The 14,070-nt window shown below is 39.1% G+C and overlaps 1 long non-coding RNA gene across 1 annotated transcript in view; it reads left to right on the forward strand.

Annotated features, from left to right (window-relative positions):
• LOC132379001 (uncharacterized) overlaps window positions 1-14,070 on the forward strand; it is a 108,027-nt gene that overhangs the window by 2,941 nt on the left and 91,016 nt on the right. The window lies entirely within an intron of this gene.

The raw sequence follows: 14,070 nt of genomic DNA on the forward strand, positions 1-14,070 counted from the left end.
GAATGTCATGTTTGATGTTAATTTCCAAATTGCTCAGCATTTAATAAACAGTGTGGAAATGAACATCAAACGTGATGATCCCATGCAGTTTCTGCCCTTGCTTTGCTGGTGGCAGTGGAGTGCTGGGAAAGCAGCCTGGATAAATGGCTGCAGTCACAGCAAGGATGATAGTTGGAATCTTTTGGCATAAAGGGGTGCAGCTTCTTGAGTGTTGTTGGTGTTGCACACCAGTGAATGGTGAACAAGAAACAGACAGGTGTAGAATATTCACTTGATCATGGTAAGACTTTTAGGCTGGCATTGGGGAGTCAGTCACCACAGAAAGCTCAATCACTGGCCTAGTCATATAGCCACTATATTTATCTGTCTAATTCAATTAGATTTCTGGTCATTGTTACTTCTAGAATATTGATGAAAAGGCACCAGTTGGATAACAATATCATTGTAAGCTAAGGAGAGCTGGTTAGAATTCCTCTCCTGGAGATGGTCATTGCCTGGCATGTGCCACTTCTTAGTTCATACCTGAAATGTTATCTAGGTCCTCCATTTGCAGGCACAGGTAGCTTCATTTTCTGAGAAGTTGAGAACAAAACTGAACCTCATACAATTATCCACAACAACTATAACCAACATTCTTGGGTGATAGAAGACTCCACCAAATGGATTATTGGCTACACAATTTCTATTGACTTTGACTTGTCCAGGGCTCTTTACTGTCAGGCTGACTCATCGCCATTTGCTGCCATGATGTCAAAGGTGGACACTCTCATCTTACCTCTTGAATTCAGCTTTCTAGTTGTGTTTAGCCTAAGAGTGTAATGGTGTCTGCAGCTAAGCATTTGGGACCAAATTATTGTTGGTAAATGTCATGTCATAATAACCTTTATGATACCTACCATCACCCTGCTGATGAGTTAACTTGGACCAAACTAGACCAAAGTGAAATTATTAATTGCTACAGAAGGACAAGATTTCCATTTAATTTCAATCAAACCATTTTTGCTTCATTTGCTCCAATTTGACCTTACCAATTGCATATGTCTGTGATATTAAAATGTGACAATGTGAAATAATAGCAATTCATTGGATATTGATCGAGGTGTCAGGCCTCGATGGTATACCTGAGTTAAACAGCTGCAGGATCCTGTAATGTGTTGGTTTGTTGCTGGTATCTCTTGACATTCCTTGACTTTATCACCTTGAACTTGTTGGTCTTTTATTATGTATTTTTGTGGGTTTTTTTATGTTAACCACCTGGTCCTGTGTTGCCTCAAGAAACCCTTATGTTCTGGGAAGAAGCCACATAAGCGTACAAGACTGATGGTAGTTAGAAAATGTTTGGCAACAGTCTCCTGTTTCAATGAAGTAGCATAGCGACCCAAATAAATTAATAGAATTCCAGCTATTTTTTGAATTAGCTTTTGTTCTCTAAGAGTTGTCCCAAATAAGCAGCTATCTCAATTAACTGATGGCCCAATCTGCTGTTTTTATCACTTGGTTTCCACTAAATTAACGTTGAAGGAATGATGGTTTTCCAAATTCATTTTTGGCATCCACACTTAACACTTTTACCTCATCTTTTATATTCATCTGACCACATCAGCCTATTCTCCTCTGTCCATGTTCTGTATTATCTCTTTCCCTCTTCTAATTGAATCGTAGAGTAATACAGCCTGGAAGCAGGCCCATCAGCCCATTTCATCCATGCCAACCATGTGTGTCCAGCATGTTAGTCCCATATGCCTGTATTTGCCCCTTATTCCTCTAAACCTCTCCTGACCACATACTTAGCCTTTTAAATATTTCTCCACTTACTTTTCATTTTCTTTTTGTCTTCCTCATGTCTTGTATCTTTGTATGCCAATTTTAATTTCAAGCTACTTCCACTCATTTATTAGCAGGAAGAAATGATGTTCTAGCTACAGTATATCTGGCAGTTAGCACTCAGGGAGAGCAAGTCTGTGGGGTTGAGAGATGGGGAAGGGAATTGAAGAGAAAAGATTCACAGTCATTCTGCCATTTATTTCCTATCAGACCTCCAGCTGACATGTACATTCGTACATATCTGCTTCTCTAACAGCCATAAAGTCCAGGGTCAGACAGTGCATAAGATGACTTTGTTTGTATAGTCGTCTGAGAGTGTCACTGTCACGAAGTACAACTGGATTAGTAAAGGAGGTAGATTTGATCCACTGGAGTTTTTTTTACATCTACATTAATGGTTCCCTCATGCAAATGATACAAATGAATATGAAATGTATGGGAACCGTCACCTTGAAGTAATTTCTTTAAATAAAGAGAAATCAGTATCACCTGTATTCAATACAAGTTTGAACTGAATTGCTTTAAAAACATCGCACGCCTTACATCCATTTCTTTGCCAATATGTGTTACAGTACAAAAGCAGAATGAGGGAGGTTCACTGCAGGCATCAGGCTAAATCAGATTTACTTAAGCCTCAATTGTTTATTCAATGATTTTATTTACTAAGTTAATTCATCTATTTTTACTGAGTTAAAATCTTTGTAAAAATATAAAAATAAGGTATGAGATTAAAGAGGTATATCACATTGCACACATTAATTCCTGTCCTTTAATGTATTTGATCGCTTATTAGAGGTAATTTCAACAGAACTCTAGCCAATGAGAAGTTGATTGGATAAAACTGAATGGCTGTTTTAAACTGTTGCTGCGTTTTGCCTCCTATGGAGTTCAATAGAAAATGGAATGAGTGCTATAAGGATGTTTAGTTCAATCCTAACAATGAGATTAAAACTATTTCTTAGATTTCCAGTTAACCAAATCATTGACCATTCCTTAAACTATTAGATTACTACATTCTTAAAAACCTAAACAATTGTGAATAAAAAACTTCAAATTATAGTTCTTTTGAAGTGTATTTTTGATATATTATATAATCAAGGCGCCAAGTTCAGCAACTGAACTCCAGTCATTGCCTCCTACTGATGGTAAATGGTAAAAAGCCTGATATGTACTTCCATTTATAATAATATTTTTTAAAAATCAGTCCTTGGTTCTGAAAAATGTTCTGATTTTATGATATCCAATTAATTAATTGTCAAAGAATACTTTGAAATATTTTTCATATTAGAAACAATCATAACTTTATGTTAAAGACACGTTACAGTTGTTTCTAATATGTTAAAGACAGAACTCTCCAGGAGGATAACTAAAAAATTAAGTTGTACTGGTTACTAGATACTTTATTGTCTTTCAAACTTAATTTTCTTTTACAAAAAATAGAAGCACAGAGAGTTAAGGATATGGAAAATTCATACAGCATGCTTACTTTCAGTCAGCAAAACCTAGAGCTTAATAGGAGAAATGCTGTGTTACAACTTTACCAAAGTTGGTTAGGCCACAGCTGGAGTTCCAGTCACCAAACTACACAAAGGATATTTTCTATAAAGGGTCCGGAGAAAATTCACAGGGAACTTTCCCGGGATGGAGACTTTCAGGTATGAATCTAGATAAGTTGGTTTATTTCCTGGGGCAGAGACACCGAGGGGTAGGGATCTGAAAAAAGTGTAGAAAATGATGTGGTGCATATACAGGGTGGGTAGATAAGCTTTTTCTCATAGCAGAGGTGTGTAAAACTAAATAGGTTTGGAGTAAATGGTAAGAGATTTTGAAAGAATTCAAAGAAGAAGATTTTCTTTCAGAATGTGATTAGAATTTGTAAGCTGTTGAGTGAGTGGGTAGTGGAGACGAAGCACTCTTCCAACATTTAAAATGTATCTAAGAAAACACTTCAATTGCTAAGGTGTAGAAGGCTGCAGACAAGTGGATAAATGAGTTTAGTATAGATAAATACTCAATGTTCAGAATGGACACAGTGGGCCAAAGAGCTCAGTTCAATGGTATAAAGTGCCCATGAACTAAATCTTTCTTACACTGAGAAAATTAGTGGAGCTAATTACTAAAATCACATTCCTACAACCTTTGTGAGAAAATTAATATTATTGCAAATCTCTCATGATCCATAAGCAAATGGCCTGATTTTTATTTTAATGGCATCTTTCTTCTTTGTCTATATACAAAGTCTTTAAAAATCTTTAGTGAAGCTGCACTTGGAGTATTGTATGCAGTCTGGTCACCAAGTTTTAGGAAGGATGGGATTAAGCTGGAGAGAGTGCATAAAATATTCACAAGAATGTTGCCTGGACTGGAGAGCTTGAGATGTAAGGAGCTATAAGAATATGTTGGGACTGTTTCTCCTGCAGCCAAGACTGAGACTGAGAGCTGAACTTATAAAGGTTTATAACATTATTAACAGTGTGGATTGGATAGATTGTCATGATCTTTTTCCCAATGTAAGGGGGGTCTAAAGTAGAGTACATAGGTTATGACAAGAGAGGAAGATGTAAAGAGTATCAAAGGTGCAAGATTTTCACACAAAGGGAGGTAGGTGTATGGAATGAGTTGCCAGAGGAGCTGATAGAAGCAGGTACAACTACAATGTTTAAAGGGTGCATAGATAGTAGTTTATGGGTTAAACTGGCACAAATGAGATTAACATAGTTCAGCATTTTGGATCTCATGGACTTTAGGACGTACACAATGAATAACCTGTTTCAATACTCTATAACTCCATGAATCCATGAAATTTGGTAGTAACACAGTGAATGCAGTGATACAGTTCAAACATATATCATTATTAAATTAGGTAGTTCTGAAGTATGCAATTTTGATATTCTGTCAATAGAATTAATTAGTTAATTGCAAATTATCTAATTACCATTTGATCAGACAGGCTGAACAAGGCAAGGCTTACTTGTTTATTTATTATTTCTATTTTTTCTGTCTCTGCTAGGTTATGTATTGCATTGAACTGCTGCTGCTAAGTTAACAAGTTTCACGTCACATGCCGGTGATAATGAACTTGATCCTGATCCTGAAAATGTTTACAACATAGAAACAGGCCAGTCAGCCTAACTGGTCCATGCTGGTGTTTATCTTCCCTCTATTCCATCTCATTCAACAACACCATTCTATTCCCTTTAGCTTTATTAAAGACAATAATTTATGAAAGGCTCTATTCCCAAATTTGGGCTTAACTACAATGCAAAAACTGTTTCAAAGCTTAAAAAAAAGTTATACTTCCATTCCATCTTCAATCCATGAAACAATTGCTTTCGAACTTTGAAGCACTGGCAGATTATATTTGTAACCCTTAAATCTTTCATGTCAATTTTTCTACGTTTCTATGAAAAAGGACAAAAATGAACTTTGACATTTCATCTTAATGTAAAACAAATGCATTTAATTCAATGAACAGCTATATATTTCTAACAATTTTCACTGCAGTAGAAGTGAATGGAAAAGTTAGTAAAGAGTACAGTTATAACGGGTGGCTGAATCAGTATCGCCTGTTTTACACTATCAGCTGTCAAAATTAAGCAGTGGGTTAAATGCTTGACAACACAGGAAGGAAAAGAGGTCTAACAAATATTTAAAGACATAATCCATGTTCAATCATACACAATTCTCAAAGAAGCATAGAACATGGAACACTACAGCTCAGTACAGGCCCTTCGACCCACAGTTATGCTGATCATTCTAACCCTTCCTTCTCACATAGCCCTTCATTTTTCTTTCATTCATGTGCCTATCTGAGAATCTCTTAAATATCCCTAATGTATCTGTCTCTACCACCACCAGTGGCAGGATGATTCAAGCACCCACCTCTCACTGTATAATTATCCTCCCTGGTATTACTCATTTCCACCATGGGAAAAGGATACTGGCTGTCCACTCTATCCATGCCTTTTTATCAACTTCTACACCATACCAAGTCACTTCTCACCCTCCTTCACTCCAAGTGAAAGCCCTAGCTTGCTCAACCTATCCTCACAAGACATGATTTCTCGCATGCAGATGAATCTCCTCTGCATCCTCTCGAAAGCTTCCACATTCTTAGTATAATGAGGTGACAAGAAATGAACATAATACTCCAAATATGGTATATCTAGAGTTTTATAGAGCAGCAACATTACCTCATGGCTCTAGAACTCAGTCCCCCAAATAATGAAGGCCAACACACCATACGCCTTCCTAACCACACCATCAACTTGCACAGCAACTTTAAGTTAGCAAAGCAGAGGTTGAATTTAGTTTTTATACACTGTACTAATTGGTTAAATCCTTATATTCTTTAAAGCTGGTTTTAGATGTAAACTCAGTGGCCACTTTATTAGTTACACCTGTACTCCTGCTTGTTAATACAAATATCTAATCAGCCAATCTTGTGGCAGCAATTCATTGCATAAAAGCATGCAAGCATGGTCAAAAGGAACAGTTGTTGCTCAGACCAAATATCAGAATGTAGAAGAAATATGTTCTAAGCGATTTTGACTGTAATAATTGTTGGTGCCAGATGGGGTGGTTTGAGAATCTCAGAAACTTCTGCTCTCCTGGGATTTTCACACACAACAGTCACTAGAGTTTGGGGTGAAATACAATAAACATCCAGTGAGCAGCAGTTTTGTGGACAAAAACACCTCTTTAATGAGGGAGATTAGAGGAGAATGGCCAGACTGGCTCAAGCTGACAGGAAGGTGACAGAAACCCAAATAACCACATGGAGTTACAACAGTAGTGCGATGAACAGCATCTCTAAATGCACATCACGTTGAACCTTGAAGTGGATGAGCTACAACAGTATAAGACCATGAACATACACTCAGTGACCACCTTTTATTAGCTAGAGGAGGTACTTAATAAAGTGGCCACTGAGTGTATGAAGGAATCTTTCTCAAGGATTCTCTGCCTTTGTGTCCTCTGCAACACTGCTCACATGGACGAGGCCCAAACTGACCCTTAACAGGATTGCTTCAATGTGGAAGTCTAGACAGAAATCCAAACCTTTTGTGAAATGTGCACTACAGGAGATAACTTTTGAGAAGAGTGGAGATTCTTTCAGCCAAATTTAAGAAACAATGGCTGCATCTGCAGATTAGGCTTCCTTAGAAAACTCTTTGAACCTTCCAAGCTTGTTATTTTTCTCCGTATTTCTGTCTGCTCACCTGCCACTTTCAATCTGAGCAACAAAAACTTGAAGGAACATCCTGATATGTTCAGAACAAGGCACCTGAATTATTATGACAGAAGATCTATTTGCTGGGAAACAGATGACTTCCACAGATATTGTTTCAAAGGATCAAAGATGTTGTGTACAATACAAAATAATCCCGTTTAACTGTTCACCTTGCATGTAACCGATGCCAATCTTAGTGGTGATCCTCTGAACAGTAAGGTCAAGTAATATGTTACAGGGAAAATAATGGTTTACAGAATGAATGCTTTATATTTTCGGAGAAAAATAAATTCTCTTCAGCTCATTCCCTTGTTGGGCATCATATTTTGAGTTTTGTGAGCTAAGAAATCCGGTGTTTTGAGGTCACAATAATTAATGATTATTGTTACTTTGGCAATACATTGTATTTATACAGCTCAATAGGAATACAGTAACAAAGGTAAATGCTACACATAAAACACTGAGGGTTGTTAACTCAATTTAAGTCAACAAGACTCGATGATTAAACACATGTTCAGTTGCTTTGATGGCAGTTCCTAATGTGGGTGATGATGTCTTGCCATCACTTCATCACGAGTAGCTATAGAATCTTTTAAGCTGCAGCTTTGTTGTGACTTGCGGAGAAAACAGTAGTCTCTGACCCTGTTTATTTAGCCAATCAATTCATTCAAGAACAACAATATATTAATGAATGGCATTCCTTTCTCCATTCCATAGATTTTACAAAAATAAACAGTGACATGACATATTTCAAAGGTTAATCAATTGATTCCATTTCTGAAATGATTATTCAGAGATGTTTGTTTAACTTGACCCCTGTTTCAAACTAAAGTAACCCATGCTAAGTATGTACTTTCATAAGGAAGTGCAAAAACTATATCAAATGAGTTTGTTGAGTGATAGGAGAACCAGAATCAGATTCAGAGTCAGGTTTATTAGTACTGACACTTCAAAAGTTCAAAAAAATTATGATCGAAGTATGTATATGTCACCAAATGCTACCCTGAGATTCATTTTCTTGCAGGCATTCTGTGCAGAACAACAAAGTGCAATAGAATTAATGAAAACTGCATTCATATGTCATATGAAATCTGGTGTTTGTGGCAGCAGTACAGTACAATACATAACAAAATACTATAAATTACAATAGAAAATAAAATTAATAAATATGAAAAAGAGGAATGTTGAAGTAGTGTGCATGAGGTCATGAATCATTTGGAAATCTGATGGTAGAAGAGAAGAAACTGTTACTAAAATGTTGAATGAGAATCTTCGGGCTCCTGTACCTCTTGCTTGTTGGTACTAATGAGAAGAGAGCAGTCTAACAAAGGGACCAAATAGAAACATACTCCATACATACTGTTCAATAGATTAAATGTATCTGACCTGTGTGTCATTTGCATGATTGTTGTATAGCGTATGTCTTACTTCATTAGATGTTATATGTATAAATACATGAATTGCATGTATTATTATGCTACCTAGTGTACATGCGTACCTCACTTAAAGTAAACACGAAATTAGACCCACACTTTGGACTCTCATGTCTTCCTTTGAAGTTGGTTAATGTTGTGAAGTCACAAAACCTAATAGCAGTAACCTTAATTATACCCCCATTTGCTCCACTGTTAGATTACTCCAGATTCAGTCACATATTACTTCAGATCAATTGAATCTAATATTTTTAATATCTGCCATATTTTTATGTCACATTTAAAATTTGAAATATAATGAAATGCAGATGATTATAGTTAAGGCCTGGACAACCAGAATCTAAGTGTTCCATGCTGTAGCTTATTGACTACAACTCAACACCACCAACCCCTCAAAACCTATTATCAGGCTGTAGGATTTGGGCTTCTATACCTCCTTCTGCGTTTGAATCCTTGACTTCCTCACTAGGAGACTGCAGTCAGTGTAGTTAGGAAACTTCATCTCCTCCTCACTGACCATCAACACAGGCTGCATGCTTAGACCACTGTTTCACTTTCTCCAAACTTATGACTCCAAAGCCATCTACAAATTCACCAAGGACATCATTGTAATTGGCAGAATCATGTTTGGTGATGAAGAGGAATACAGGAATGATATAGCTCAGCAGGTTGAGTGGAGTCATAACAATAACCTTGCACTTAACATCAAGCAAAACCAAAGAGCTGATTGTGGACAGTGAGAAGGGAAAGTCAAGCAAACTAGCACCAGTCCTTATTGAAGGGTCTGCAGTGGATGTGTGAACAGCTTCAAATTCCTGGTTGATCAGTTTCAGAGGATTTGTCCTGAGCCCAGCAGACAGATGCAACCATGAAGAAAATGGCATCTGTGTCTCTACTTTCTTAGAATTTTAAGGAGATTCAACAAGTGATCAAACACAGTAATAGACATCTACTGATTTACAGTGGAATGTATTCAGATGATTGCATCATGACCTGGTATGTGAACTCCAATGCACATGAATGCAAGAGGCTATAGGGAGTGTTGGATTCAACTAGTTCCAGGGTATGTTCCAGAACGTACCATCTCAGGGTATGTTCCAAAACTTGGTTGGTCTGCTCCACCTGGCTGTTTTGACTGTGGGTGAAACCCAGAGGAAAGACTTGCTGTTGCCCCTATTAGTTTACAGAACATCTTCCAGAAATGTGGTGAGAATTACAGACCACAATCCGAAGTCCACCAGGAATCCATGGACCCTGAAGACCTGGTCCTGGACAATCTCAGCTGTCTTGGCCCTCTCTGCCACAAAAGGCAGCTTCTCCAAGGCAATGAACTTGCAGACTTTCAAAAACCAATCGACAACCACCTTTTTAACCAACTTTCTCTTTGATGGCAGGGGAACCATGGAGATTTGCGCCCATGGTTTTTTTCAGAATGGGTAGAGGGTGGAGGAGCCCTTGAGGTCAGGTACTGGGCTCCTTGCTCCAAGTGCACACCTCGCTTGCCTGCACATACTGCCAAACTTCTCTTGTCATTCCGGACCACCAGTGCCTTCTCTTGATAAACTCCAGGACCCTGGCAATCCCTGGGTATACGGTCATTCTTGACAAACGTCCTCAATGCAGTACCTGGGATTGGATGGTACTTAGGATGAACAGTCGCCTAACAGGTGGACCATTCTCAGGAATCTCCCCTTACCATTGGGCCTTGTGAACAAGAGCATCTGTAGGAAGAAGTACGTCAACTGTACTTCTTCCTATTGATGCTGCCTGGCCTGCTGCGTTCCACCAGCATTTTGTGTGTGTTGTTTGAATTTCCAGCATCTGCAGATTTCCTTGTATTTGGGGCACCAATTCTCGCTCGTTTTGTGGTTTAATCCCCTGTAATCAATGCATGGCCGCAGGCTTCCATCTTTCTTTTATACAAAGGAGAAACCTGTGCTGGTGGGTGATGTGAAGGGCCCAATGAAGCCTGTGACGAGCTTCCTTTATATACTCCTACATGACGCCACGGAGGACAAGTACTAGGCCAGCAGGTCTATGACACAATTTTAGAGTCAGTGCAATGGAGGAGTCGAGGCCCTTCCCTTGCTGCAGATCTCCTCCAAGACTTTGTAAACAGAAGGGATTCTGACCAGTTTGGGTGTTGCTGTCTCCTCTAGACCTTCCTTTGAGGGTGACTCTTGAGACTTCTTTGACAACAGGGGTGATTGGATAGGCTTCAGGGCCCTCTCTCTGAGCACAGAAAGTTCACCTGTGCAAACAATGACCAAATCCGAGTGCAGCTCCCCATCTGTACCTATAGGCAGCTGCACCGAGGTGTTACAGAGGGTTCTTGCAATCCTGGGAACAGGCTTCAAGGAAGGAATCTTTCCCTTCCTTGAGACCCAGTGGCTGTTTCCCTTCAGCGGCAAGTTTCCCAGATGCTCGGGCATCTCTTTGGTCTTCTCCTGGCAGGCAATGGGCTGGTCATGGTCTGAGTTGGGGAATGGAATTGTGATGCTTAGGGGACTGACTCTCTTCGACATCCCGAAATGATCCTACTTTCACCCTGCCAAAAGATTATCAAGGTGGATGGACTGGTCAATGAGAACCTCTCTGCTGGCTATGGCAGGGTGATGAAACGCCTTCCTCATGACAGACATGAACTCTAACTTCATGCAGAACTCTGACCTGCATTCCAAGTGTGCGGCGGCACAGGCCAGGGCTCTTCCAGTCAGGAGAGAAATAATGAAGACCACTCTTCCGCATTTTGAAGGAGACCAGGATGACTAAAGTCCAAATACTAATGAGCATTGAATGAGGAAGCAGCAGCAAGAGCCAGGGTTACCAACTAACCTCTGCAGAGATGGAAGATGTACCGGCTCCAGAGTGGGACCAATTGGTTCTCCCAAGCAGTTCTTGCTTTCTCCTTGCAAAAGTTGACCAATAGCTACCTGGAAGTTGTGAATTTTCAGACTCTGTCTGGAAATATTCAGGTTCAGATTCAGTTTATTGTCATTTATAAACCACAAATACAATGCAGTTAAAAAATGAGACAATGTTCTCCAGAATTATATCATGAAAAAGCACAAAACAGACCACACAAGAAAAACCACATAACGTTTGGTAATCCCCAGTCCAGAGTCCGGAGAGACTGCTGCATATCGATATCACGCTACCGTCTTAGCGCATTCCCCGGAAAGGAACTACAGACCTAAAGCTACAAGACCTACACAAAACCACATAGTTACATATAGTTATAGTTAACATATAGTTTCAACAGCGCAGACAATACCATAATTGATAAAAGACTAACTGACAAAGACCGCATAATTATAACACATAGTTTCAACAGTGCAAAGCAATACCGTAATCTGATAAAGAGCAGTCCATGGCACGGTTTAAAAGAAAGTCTCAAAGTCCTGACAGCCCATCATCTCATGCAGATGGTAGAAGGAAGAAAAACTCTTCTTGCCATGAATCTCCAGCACCGCAGCTTGCCGATACAGCACTTTGGGAGCTCCGACCACAGCCAACCACAAGTCCGTCCGAAAACTTCAAGCCTCCAACACCGAGCACAGAGCACCATCTCTGCTGAGCGCTTTGACCCTGGCACTGGCCGCCAAGCAACAGGCAAAGCCAAGGATTCGGGGTCTTCCTCCCGGAGATTTTTCCAATCACACAGTAGCAGCAGCGAAACAGGCATTTCAAAAGTCTCACCAGATGTTCCTCCGTGCTTCACACGTCCGTCTCCATCAGATCAGGATTGTACACGGCATCCTACTTGACAGATTACAGATATTCATTCCAATATCTCCATTGTGGCTGGTCACAATGAACGATAGACTCTTATACCCCGCCTTGTCCATGTTGGCTCAATTGTACTGTGACAAGAGTCCTTGATGAGGATGACTTGGACCCAAATGCTGGAGTATCAGAGGCTGAGATGAGACACCATCTCAAATGGAGTCGAGAAACTGAGCACAAAATAAATGCTAGATGAAATTACTAGTAGGCTTACAATTGAGCACTGAACCTGTGTTCAGGTGTTCCTTAAGTACTCAATTCCTGGCACCCTAAACATAATTATCAATTAACAGGGACACCACCAGGTTCAGTAACAATTATACCCTTCAATCATCAGGCTCTTGAACCAAAAGAAATAACAACACTCAGCTTCACTTGCCCTGTCATTGAAATGTTCCCACAACCTATGGACTCACATTCAGGGATTGTTCATCTCATGTTCTTGATTTATTGCTTGTTTGTTTATTATTATTATTTCTTTCCTTTTGTACTTACACAGTTTGTTGTCTTTTGCACCTTGGTTGAATGCCCAAGTTGGTGTGGTCTGTTATTGATTCTATTATGTTCATTATTTTATTATGGATTTATTGAGCATTTCCACAGGAAAATGAATCTTAGGGTAGTGTATGGTGACATATATGTACCTTGGTAATAAATTTACTTTGAACTTTAAACTTTATTACGTTTCACCCGGGGAAAAGTTTTTGATCATGCAGTGACCAAACAGTGAAAAAAAAATCAAATTTCTAGACTGATATACTTTCCTTTGGCTAAAATATTTTAATGTTGCCCTTTTCTGTCCTTTCATTTCACTCATAGGTTAATAGCTGCAAAATTCAGCAGCCAGCAGTGATGAGGTGCTGGTTGTGTGAAGCTGCAGTACAGGTCTACGTGTGTGCTAAATGGCGTGAAATAGGCATGGGCTGGGAAATGACGATGCTATCCAATTACTATTTCCAAAAGAAGGTGTCCAACAATTATGCTCGTCATTTAATTACATTACTATTACTGAGGTCCTTAGCCATTTGTATCCATGGGTTCACTACTGATCAGAAACTCAACCAGACCTACCATAGAGATGGTATGGCTACAAACAAGTCAACAACTGGGTACCCAGTGGCAGTCCATGCCTGGATATAGGATGAGTCTTTCTGCATACAGACATGGGCTGCTTTCTTTGCTGAGTCGTGGCATCTATAATTGGACATTGTGCAATCATCACACCTGACTTTAAAACTGAAGAAGTGTCATCACATCATAATAACAGAAGAAAAGTAATATGAACATATATATCAAGTAGTTTTCAAATGACATCTATTTCCAATTTATGTTGTTTTTCACATTCTATTCATGGCCAGGTCATCCCATTTGCAAAATATTTAAGTATGTATACTTAGCTCTTGCCAGTGGTTATGCAGATTACATCCTCATTGTACAAGAATGTCAGCCAAGCTTTCAAGGTATTTAGTCCCACAGGGACGTAGGAAGTAATTATTGTCCTGATGAACAATATCAAGCATGATCCACCCATTAACTAATCTACAGCTCATCACTGTGCGCTTTTCACTTTTGCTCCAGAGAACATTTACAGCCACAGCTTCATCTCACAGAGATGCATATTAAATTCCAATTGCTAACTAGGTTGCTTTGAAAATTTAAAAGGTAGGTACCCATTTGATATCCAAATATAGTCTTTCAAGAAAGCACTTCTAATTCACTTTCAATTTTTGATTACTTGGAGTGTGAATTAAGTTCTACTTCCGATACTGATCATAGTCTATTCAGTATCATTTC

The sequence above is a fragment of the Hypanus sabinus genome, chromosome 21 (assembly GCF_030144855.1).
Source record: "Hypanus sabinus isolate sHypSab1 chromosome 21, sHypSab1.hap1, whole genome shotgun sequence".
Classification (NCBI taxonomy): Eukaryota; Metazoa; Chordata; class Chondrichthyes; order Myliobatiformes; family Dasyatidae; genus Hypanus; species Hypanus sabinus.